The sequence below is a fragment of the Vespula pensylvanica genome, chromosome 6, assembly GCF_014466175.1.
Source record: "Vespula pensylvanica isolate Volc-1 chromosome 6, ASM1446617v1, whole genome shotgun sequence".
Lineage (NCBI taxonomy): Eukaryota > Metazoa > Arthropoda > Insecta > Hymenoptera > Vespidae > Vespula > Vespula pensylvanica.
This window is the reverse complement of record NC_057690.1, coordinates 4,850,535-4,860,575: the sequence shown is the minus strand read 5'-3', so window position 1 is coordinate 4,860,575 and position 10,041 is coordinate 4,850,535. Positions and strand designations below refer to the sequence as shown.

Here is a 10,041-nt window from a genome sequence, read left to right as displayed (position 1 = left end):
AAAAAAAAAAAAGAAAAAAGGTACAGAGAAGTGAGCGTAACAAGAGGCGACAGAAGCAAATAAAATAAAGAGACGTAGAAAAGAGAAAGAGTATTACGATAAGCTTTAAAAATCGATTTCGTAGCCTGCTATCCCGAGAAAGGGAGAGGCACGTGTTCGGACCGAAACTTCTATCTTTCTTTTCTTCCCTCTCTATACTATATCCTTAAGATCGATTGTCGTAAGGATATTATCTTGATATACGGACGAAACATTTTATTAGAAATAACATCGATAAGGGTAATACTTCTTCTTTCGTATATCGTTTTCCGTTTAATACGAAACATCCCACGTTAACTTTTATTATTTGTTTCGTTTCGTTAAAATGAGCATTATTTATATTAATCATTATTAATCATTATTAATTCTTTAATTTTATTTCTTTTGATTTTATTTTTCACGCTTTTATCATCATACTTCGATCTTCTCTTTTTTTCTTTTCCTTTCTTCGCTTTCATTTCGAACATTTTTATTTCATACGATATCTACCGTGTAACATTTGATCAATTTGAAATTAGTTTCTCGAATGTTGGAATCCGTTGTTGGGAACAAATGAGTTTTACTTTTAAAGCACTTTTGTTTAATCTCTAGTAATAATCCGTGGGATTCGCAATATATTTTAAAAGTCATTTCGTAACGCAAAGTTTTTTTATTTTAAATTCTAATCCTTAATCATCGTTTGCGTATTAAAGGTGCTAGATAAATAAAAAAAAAAAAAATGTAGAAGAAGAAAAGAGAGTTTACGACGGATAACAAATTTCAGGAACATCCATTTTCAAATAAGATATATCAGTAATGAAAATTAATTTCATATGAACGAAGTATGTATGTACCAGATTGATAACAGATTCGTACGATTGATCCGATCGATATTCGTGTAGAATTCTCTAATCCAAGTATTAAATCAGCAAGAAAGCAATCTGGTCACACGATTCAACCAATATCCATATTTATATTAATTTTTTATTAAGAAAGTAGTTCTGAGAGAGATAAGTGTCAACGATTGGTCGTTCTCCTTTAACTTAGGAAAGATGTTGCCAATCTAGTCCCCAGAGTTCTAGCTAAATACTTAAAAGGGAATTTTGTGTGGCGACCCGATGCCAAAGTCGAAGGGTCACTTCCAAGTAATATCTATTTAAACAGAACATATCGTTTTATATATATATATATATTTTTTTACTTTATATATATATATATATATATATATTGTTCTTTAATATTATATAATCATTTTATTGCGCGAACTAGAGTTTTTAAGAAAATTTATACACGAATACAACGATATTTTACTTCTTTTTGATACTATCCAGTATTTTTTCTTTCCCTTTTTCTTTCTTTCTTTTCACTCAAAAACTCTTTATATGGGTCAGTGTGCCAGTACACGAAAAGAAATTACTTAGCGGTCGACGGATACTCGATAACTTTTTTAAAAAGAACAAGAACGGGAAAGAGAGAGAGAGAGAAGGAGAGAGTATACCAGCAAACATCTTGAAAAGAACTTTATTTTTCGAGGAACGTCGAAGTTAGAGAAACATCGTTGTAAAGTGAACTCGTAAGTCTTACAGGCTCTCAATTGATTGGTTTGGAAAAAAAAGAAAAAGAAAAAAGAAAGTTTCAAGAAGAGAAGTTGTAAATGACGTATCTCACGAGAAATCAGAATAGAAAATTAACATTTTATTCTCTCGCTATATACGCACACGCATACACACATACCCTTTCACCTTCAGTAACCCTCCCTCTTGAGTTTTACGCTTCGCCGCTTGGAGGCTAACAAGGAAGATTTTCCGGAACATTTGCTAGCCCGCTTTCAAGGTCCTCCCCTATCCTAATGAGAACGTGCGACATAGTTTTTCTTATCAAGTTGTTCGACCTATCCACTTTTTTTCTTCTTTTTTTTTTTACTTTCCTTTCTCTTCTCCAAGAGAGATTTTTTTTTTAAATTTGTAACACGATTTACGAGAACTTCCTTCGAAAGTCAACTCGAAGAGCTCTTCCATCTTCTTCATTTTTTCTTTTTTCTTTCTCTTTTTCCTTTTCCTTTTTCCTTTTTTACGACTTGTTAAACTTGTTTCGTCTCGCGAGAGATTCTTTTTTCTTCTTTCTTCTCGTATCAACTCTCCATATCGAAAACGATCGTTCGACGCAAGCTTTTAATCATATCAAATAAGTATATGAGTTAACGTAATTTCGTCATAGGCTCTTTCACTTTGCTATTGGAGAGTAATTTAATAGCGAACGAACGAACGAACGAACGAACGAACGAACGGACAGAAGGGTTGGAACTGAACTAATGAACCTCTTTCTTTCAGATGGAAAGAGAAAGAGAAGTAGAGAGACAGAGAGATAGAGACAGAGAGAGAAAGAGAGAGAGAGACAGAGGAAATGAAATGGTGACTTTTGAACCGCGAAAGAAAGAGTGAGAAAGAATATAATAGTATTTTAGCTAGTATCAAATTTGATCATTTCTACGTACTTCCTATTGGTCGGGCATCAAACTTTCGCGATCGTTAGTACGATCCACGTTCCGAAAGGAATTGGGTTAATGCACTCCCCGAACGTTTTTCGAAACTATCGATATTTCAAACCATAATTCCACCAAGAACAATGAACAACGAACAGGCTGTTGCTGGATGTATATACGTGTAGACGTTCGATCCATATCTCAATCAATTTTATAAATAACATCGCATTGTTTCCAATTAGTATTGTTTCTTAAAATATTTATCTTTTGCTCATTCGAATTCGTTTGCTCAACGCAAAACGTTTGTAGAAACGAAAGTAAATCTGTTTAAACGTGATCTGTCACGAAAAAGTAATTTTATTTAAATCGCACTCTGAGTGTCAGTATCACCTCTATTTGTCAGTAAAATAATTTCTAAAAAAAAAAAAAATACAATACAAAAATACAAACAAGAAATAAAAAAAGAAGATACAAACGTAGATAAATAAATAATATTTATTATCGTCAAATGGTGGGTTGTGCAATCGCGAAAGAATATCGAAAGGGAAGGAAAATATATGAACACTTTTTATTACCGTCGAACGATGGATTCAATCACGTGAGAATATCGAGAAAATAATAATAATAATAATAATAATAATAATAATAATAATAATAATAATAATAATAATAATAAAGAACGAGGAAAAAAGAAACAATTTTTTTTTCATCCAATATTGCGGATTTTATCGTGATGAAAAAAAAATTTTTTTAATTCTATGATAAAGAAAGCGTCGAAATGCAAAGTGGCGATAAACTCGCAGTCGTTGACAAGCCTATCGATCGTATCTGATCGTTTACCGACATGCGAAAAATGGTGTTAACAAAATGTATACGGCGGGTGGAGAAGGAAAAAGCCTTTCGTGTTTCATGCAATTTCGTTTAAAAATCTTGTGTAGACGCGCCTCTGTGGCGAGATAGTGATCGAAAAAAAGAAGTAACACGATTCTTGCACGTCTGTTATGGTAGACGCTCGCGAAAAATCCGTTTGAGAACCGACAAAAAGATTCGAACGACGATAACTCTACCTTCTTACGATCACTCGTGTCACGTGTTTCTTGATCGAATTGTTAAGTTAGAATTGTTAAGACGAGAAAAAAATTCCATTGTATATAAAGAAAATAAGATATTTTCTTTTATTATTTATTTTATTTTATTTTATTTTTCATTTTTTATTTATCTTTTTTTTTTTTGAAGATGATATATAAAAATATACGTACTCGTATTACGTGGTCTTGCGTTCGTATATACTCACAATTAGATTCATGATTCATTGAAATAATTTTCCTATTTACATCTCGATCTGATGACTCATAACGAAGTTTACATTTATTACTTCTCTGAAAAAATTATTTTAACAATTAAAGCGCACCGAAGTTCGACTTCAAACTACTATCGTAAATTTTTGTAGGAACGATAAATAAATTGAAACTTCATTTTCAAGACGAAGATCGATTTTACGAGATAATTAATGAAGCGGCAACGAGAGGTTATCACTACAAAATTGAAGTTAATTCTTGATTACGTATAACGAGCATGTTCAGGATAATAATAATCATGTACATACATATGTACATAAATATACATACATACATACATACATACATATATATATATATATATATATATATATATATATAAAAGAAAGTCATTCAAGATATAGATCGTTATAGTTTATATGCTGGCACGAACGTTAATTATCAAGTTACGGATATTATAACAAAACGTAATGGAATTGTTAGTGCACAAAACACGCATATGTTCGAATATGCAATCACGCCTCCACCTAAAATTATATCGAATTACAAAAGAAATATTTTCATTTTCATTTTCGTCCGTTCTCCTTCGTCCATTTCTTTCTTTTTTATTCTGCTCGTGTGCTCGTGTATATATGTCCTTACCTACGCTTACACCTACGATCCAGCGTTTATTACGCAATGCAGAAGAAAGATGAAAGAAAAAAAAAAGAGAGAGATAGAAAAAGAGAGAGAAAAAGAGAAATAGCTTAATTACAAGTGTACCTTCGGAATGCATCATTGCTAATTACCCTACTATGTCGGTAATCTCTTTTTAAAAGTTTTTTTTTCACACTACGTTAGACAATTACGTTTCTTCACGATGGTCATCATTAAAAACGAAAAGAAAAAAAAAAAGATTAGGAGAGAAAAAAAGAAACGAAACTTGATTTCCCTCAGAATTAAAGTCTTATCCTTGCTTTGCACACATATTAACTATTTTTCTTTCTTCCGCTTTCTTTCTCATAACCCTCATTCTCATATCTTTTGTCCTTACTTTCTTTCTTGTCTTCCTTATCCTTTCTTACCCTTGTCGTTGTCTTATAAAAAAAACATGATATTCTCCTCTCTCTATATATATATATGAATACACGCGCCTGCGCACATGTACATATATTAAATCCATATATATATATATATAGAGTTTATATAGAGTTTATATATAAGAAGAAAGTCGTATACAGGACACGAATGTGAAAAGCAGAACTTTTTTTCGTACAAACGGGCTAACAAGTTTCGCGTAATGACGAGTTCTACGTGAGATAATGAGAAAGAGAGAGAATGATGAGGAAGGAAAAGGGATCGATGAGCGGAAGCTGAACGAAGAATGCTCTCCCGTTATACTGATTAAAGGAAGCTCTGCTTCGATCGGTCCCCGATAATTCAACGTGGATGATGATGTATTCTTTCATCGATTAAACACGATACACCAGTAAGCTCGAGTTAATGATACCACGTATATATATATATATATAAAACTCTTGAACAAAGAAAAGCAGCAAATATACAAAATAATACCTAACAATGTTAGACCAATAAATATTTCAATCTTCCTTGCACAATAATAAAACTTATTTTGTGATTTTTCCTATGAAACAAAAAGAAGAAAAACAGAAAAAGGAATAAAAAAATGTATGATCTTTCATAGTTTCTGTTCTTTTCTTTTCCAAGAAGTGTTCTTTACAAGCTCTCGTATACATACATATGCACTTATGTATAATAAACTTATATACATATACAAACGATAAATATAGATGTGTGAGCGGTGGAACGTAATCGATAGACCGCTATTATATTTTCATCGAATTAATTAAAGACAAAAAGCGTTTGGCGATAAGCTTCAATGGATCGATGGATATAGAAGAGAGAAAGAGAGAGAGAGTGGGCCCTTGCGTCCGGCGTTCGTTGATTTTAGAAGAGTATAGCCAAACTAGAGACGCCTGTATATACATATCTATACGGGTCTATGTATTTACACAAAACAAAGGATTGATCGATGCTCTAATTGGCAGGCGTCAGTCACGATTTGTTGGTATCGTTGGCCCTGTCGTCTCGTTGATGAGGTTAACGAGGTACATATCCCATCTCTCTCTTTCCCTCTATTCATCTTTGTCTTTATCTCTAGCTCTAGCTTTACCTCTATCTCTATCTCCATCTCCATCTTTCTCTCTCTCTCTCTCTCTCTCTCTCTCTCTCTCTCTCTCTCTCTCTGTGTTCTAGAACTTCGATATCAAATAACTGCGAGCTCAGCGAATTTAGATTCACACGCGACGCTTCAGTGACGAGGAGAACTATATCTTCGTGATCCGTGAAATTAACTCATAACTACCTTCACCGACGCTATTGCACAACCATCACTATTACTAAGTTGGTTGCAAGCTCTATTTCTCGTTAAAACGACGAAGAGTGTCGGTGATTTTAAAGGATACATTTTTAAAAGATGTATATAATTCTTTCCTTCCATCGTTCAAAAACCGTTTATATTATTACGTTCTATATCGAATATCATAAGATTCTCATCACTTAGAAGATTCTTTTATATATGTGTATATATATATATTTCTTTTTTATTTGTTGGATAATGGATAAAATTTTTTATTATGTAATTTAGTAATTCGACTTGATTTCTATGAATATCCTATCTAAGGATAATTATTCTTTGTAGAAAAGAACCCACGTAGAGAAGTAAGCATCGTTAATGTAAAACATAGGAGAGTATTTATTTCCTTTCCTTTTGACCTTTTTGTCTTTGCTTTCTTTTCCTCCCTTTCTCTCTCTTTCTCTCTTTCTCTCTCTCTCTCTCTCTCTCTCGTTCTTTCGCTCTTTTATTTTGTTTTCTTACCAGATTTTATCTGTTTTTCTTATTTCCTTTTTTTTGTAATAAAAGAAGCTTTCATTTGAAATTCATGGGTAAGATCTTTTCGCTGTTTCTCGTTAATAAATCGTGTTTCCTCGCAACTAGGAAATTTTAATCATCGTCGTCATAAGGAAAGAAAAGGATAGTAAAGGGGAGACAGAGAAAAAGAGAGAGAGAGAGAGAGACTAGAAAGTTCTCTTCGTTTAAAATGCAAGCAACATAAAGCTGGTGACTGTTTCCCAAGTTGGTTTCTATTTATGTATTTATATATTGTGTAATATTTAAATAACAATAATAATAATAAGCAACTTAAGTTAGGAAAAAAGAATGTTTGAACAATCGAACGTAGTCATATTTAAAAAATTTTGATACTCAATATTACAAAATGTATAATAAGAAGAAATGAGAGAATAGAAAATTAATTGAAAATTAATTTTTTTTTTCTTGACAGTAGATAAGAATTCTTTTAATGCTTATTGGAAATGTAGCATAAATTATTAACAATTATCCAATAATCCTCTAACTTTTATGATTTTTATTCTATGTCTGTCCGAAGGGATTAATGTACAAATAATTCGAATTATACAACAAATTATATATTACTAATTCATTTTTCTTTTTCTCTGCCCGTTTTTCAAACAAGTAATATTTATTTATATTATTTATTTATTAATAAATTATATGAAAGAGTTAATATGAAGATCGTTCGATCGCATTATTTTGTATTTCATATAGAGAATTTTGTATAATATCAATAAATTTAATACAACGAAAGAGCTTTAGGATATATTGAAATTATATTATCTCTCGACCAATATATTTCCATTTCAATTATTATATATTTCTCGTTTAATATAAATCAACTTCTGTGGATTTTTTTTTTTACAACTTCATTCAGCATTAATTCCGTCGAGCATATCGTTAATTAGTTATACGATGCTGATTTGAATAGTAAAATAGCACGGTGATCGATACAGGAAGGAAGTAGGAAAATATTTGCTTTCTTTCGACCGAACGATACCATTCGAATGATCGAACGTTCCATTAAACTGAATTCATATAAATTAGATTCTTTACGATAATATTCGGGCTGTGGTTAATTACTGTCATTTAAAATAACTTCATTAGAAAATATTTACCGTGTTAATAAAATTTGTTACGGGAATTTTTTTCAAGGAGATCTTTAATGACTAATAACAACGTGTTGCAAAAGTATTCGCATACTTTTCAAAAACGTATAAAATTATTGCCGTCGAAGGTGGTGTTTCAAATTTATGAATATGCATATATGCAAATAAAAAAGAAAATAAAAAAAAATCACTGTACTCAGTGCGGATCGCTGCTAGCATTAATTTAATTATGCGAAAACAAAAATAAGAAGAATAAAATAAAGGAAAAAAAAAATTTATTCCAAAAGATTTGTTCGAATATTTTCGAGGAAATAAAAATATTCTTTCGAATGGTCAGTGCTTATCATACGCTAATTTTTCTCTTTTCTTTTCTTTACTTTTCTTTTTCCCTTTTATATTAATTACAACGAAGAAAAGCTCGAGTCGAGGACGTAATCGTCGTGATACGATGGAAGAAGATAACTCGAAGTTCTTTCTTACGCGTCAAACGAAAGTTTCATCGCGCGAAGTCAATATTATAATTATAACGACGTCCGGTCGGCCGTCTTTCCGTCGTCATTCCTTTTATCGGTCCCTCGGCCGCCTTTGTAACAAGCTTACAAGCCGGATCGACCGCATCGGCTGAATTCTCTTAAGGGGGTTGACAAGTTAACTTTAGAAAGTTGCGTCGACGAGATGGATAGCTTACTATCCAAAGAGAAAGAGTGAGCAAGAGAGAGAAAGAGAAAGAGAGAGAGAGAGAGAGATATAGCGAGAGAGAAAGAGATATAGCGAGTAAAGGAAAAAGAGAGGGAAAGGGGGGTAACGACGGAGGAATCCCAGGCACGTCGATACAATTTCCTCACGACGGATCCTGCTTTCTGTTTCAGAAGCTTGCGAGCCCGCTCGATAGCCTGTCCTCGATGTCGAATTAAAAGAAAATAGGAAGAGTGGAAAAAGAAAAGAGAGAGAGAGAGAGAGAGAGAGAGAGAGAGACAGAGAGGGAGAGAGAGAAAGGGAAAAGTAAAAAGAAAAGAGAAAAAAAATTATTACAAAATCAACGGGAAGACGAGCGACGAAAAGAAATCAAGGGAACAGACTTCGCGTGAAACTGATGGGACGTACGAAAGCAAAAAAAAAGGGGGAAATACTTAACCTAAATCGTTCATAATCGCCAAAAGCACTTTAATCTTCGTTCCGGGATTCACGGTGGCGGCCTCGATGGCGGCGGTGCCTCGTCGAAGTAAAATAATTGAATAAGCCGGAGGCGGAAGCTAGACAGAAGGGTAGGGGGAGGGAGAGAAAGGATAGAAAGAGACAGATAGACGTAGAGAGATAGATAGATAGATAGAGAAAGAGAGAAAGAAAGAGAGAGAGAGAAAGAGAGAGAAAAGTAGCTTTCGCAAGACGAAATTTATAATAATTCTATCGGCACCCACAGGGCTCTGTAAGAGGGATGATAAGATTCCTTTCCTTTTGACTAAGAGGAAGGACCTTCGTCGTTCTTTAGTCCTTCCAAGAAGGAGCAGTTAGAGAGATAAGACGTTAAGAAAGAAGAAAGAGGAGAATAACACTGTTCCAATTCCAAGAAAGAGAATAATAATAATAATAATAATAATAATAATAATAATAATAATAGAAAAAGGAAGAGAAGAACGAAATAGGGAGAAAAAAAAAGTAAACTCTAAATCGAGAGAGAAAGAAAAGAAAGGAAACAAAGTGAGTGAATGAGAGTGAGAGAGAGAGAACGAAGGTAAATGTTATCGAGATCAGACGTTGTCTCGGAACGTTCGAGTTTTTGTCGAGCGTGAGATGGTCCTCGTGAAGCGTCGTCACAAAGGTGAAATCAGTCGGGTCAGGGACATCGAGTTGGAAAGAGGAAGTCGTCGTCGAGGCTGTCACTGCGATAGGAGAGTCTCGAAAACGTCGTTGGCGTTGGTGAAGGAGAGACCGAGAGAAGGAGAATAAATAAAAGAGCCTCGTGACGGAGGGACTTCGTACGGCCCTGGCGCGGCTGCGGCACTGCGCCCCCACAGGGGGCTCTCTGCCAAATACCCCGAATCTACCCTCTACCCCCGAACACAAGGCTCACGTGAGTAACTTTACGTTCGATTATTTTCTTCGATACAAGGACATGGAAACAAGGAAATTCTTTTCTTTCTCTAATGAACGTTTCTTTCTTGTTAATTTCCTTCTTTTTCTTTCTTTCTTTTCTTTTTTTTTTTTTTTTTTTTTTTTTTT

At 33.5% G+C, this 10,041-nt stretch overlaps 1 protein-coding gene across 5 annotated transcripts in view; it reads left to right on the top strand.

Moving 5' to 3' along the window:
• Window positions 1-10,041, top strand: part of LOC122630191 (AF4/FMR2 family member lilli-like) — a 110,914-nt gene that overhangs the window by 23,476 nt on the left and 77,397 nt on the right. For 3 of the 5 annotated variants that reach the window (XM_043814429.1, XM_043814432.1, XM_043814431.1), the window contains one exon: window positions 9,242-9,892. The gene's annotated coding sequence lies outside the window, so the exon portion shown is untranslated. Of the gene's footprint in view, window positions 1-8,804; window positions 9,893-10,041 lie in introns of those variants that run through there. The other 2 variants (XM_043814434.1, XM_043814428.1) reach the window with 1 other exon arrangement.